Here is a 1,545-nt window from a genome sequence, read left to right as displayed (position 1 = left end):
CATTTAACACGCTTTAACATAGATCATGAATACCCCTAATATAGTACAACTCTCTAGAATCAAGTAAGGAAGTGTAATGAAATTTTGTTAATACGTATTTTATAAAAAAAAAAATTCCTTATATTTCTACAGTATGGTAAATAATAACATCATATATAATATCATCATCACTATCATTACTATAAATCATCACTATCATATCTGTCTGTATAAAGGTCTATCTCAAACTTCACTGCTGCTTACATCACGAGACTCACTGGTAGTACAAGAGCCGGGAAGAAAAAATGGCAGTTATCTCACCCCAATTTTTGATTACTTTAATGAAAATTATGTATAATTACTAGTCAAAATTGAAGAGTCTGCCAAGCATAGGTAGGGGGAAATAAAAAATGGCGGCTGTTTCAAAACCTTAAAAAAACATTGATTTTTCATTCGGAGCTCTATTTCTTAAAAACTACCAACAACAATAGAAAATCTAAGCGAACATCATTTAAAGAAGAGTAAATTTGCTGAAATACTAGCCCTAAAAGAGCTATTTACGTCCAATAGTTCTCGAGATATAGCTTTTTAAAAAGCAAAATTTCGTAAAAATCTAAGAAAGATTAGTAGTTAGCTAATTAATTTTGAGAAATCTATATCTCAAAAACCATTGGACGTACTGATGTCTGCTAGCGCTCAAATTAAAGCTAGTTAAATTTACTACAAAATAAACTCACAAAATCTTAATTTCTAGTTGTTTGTATAAAATATTGGATTTTTGAAGAAATATATCTCTATATCCATGAGACGCAAATATGTCTGCCAACATTCAAAATAAAGGGAATTAAATAAAGTAGTTTATGACACTTATCTTCGTAGGGGTAGTAGTTTTTATGATATTCACTTATGAATATCATTTAGGCAAATTAAAATTTGTCCGAACAACTATAAATCAATTTATTTTAGCAAATTTCATGTAAACTATTATTCCTACGAAGATAAACATCATAAACTACTTTATAGCTCATTAAACTAGCTTTAATTTGAGTGCTAATAGACGTCTGTACGTCAAATGGTTTTTGAGATATGATTTTTTCAAAAGTTCACTAACCACTGATCTTTTAGTACGTCCCAAACAACATTTTTATGAAATGTTGCTTTTTAAAAAGCTATATCTTGAAAACTATTTAACGTAAATAACTTGATTAGGGCTCATATTTTAGCAAATTTACTCTTCTTTAAATGACGTTCTCTTAGATTTTCTTGTGTTGTTCCTACTTTTTAAGGTATAATGAAAAATTAGTTTTTTTTATCGCTTTGAAACAGGCGCCATTTTTTATTCCCCCTACCTATACTTGGCAGATTCATCAATTTTGACTATTAATTATACATAGTTTTCATTCAAAGTAATCAGAATTTGGGGTGAAATAACTACCTTTTTTCTCCTCTTGGGCTATTGTACTAAGTAAAATTAGAATGAAACATATCGCTACTAATAATACGAGTATATACTGAAGAAAATATGGTTAGGGTAGTTAATACAATATAGTTTCAAAATACTACAGA

The sequence above is a fragment of the Halyomorpha halys genome, unplaced genomic scaffold (assembly GCF_000696795.3).
Source record: "Halyomorpha halys isolate HHAL.00 unplaced genomic scaffold, Hhal_1.1 Scaffold839.1, whole genome shotgun sequence".
Lineage (NCBI taxonomy): Eukaryota > Metazoa > Arthropoda > Insecta > Hemiptera > Pentatomidae > Halyomorpha > Halyomorpha halys.
Note: the sequence above shows the minus strand (reverse complement) of the source record.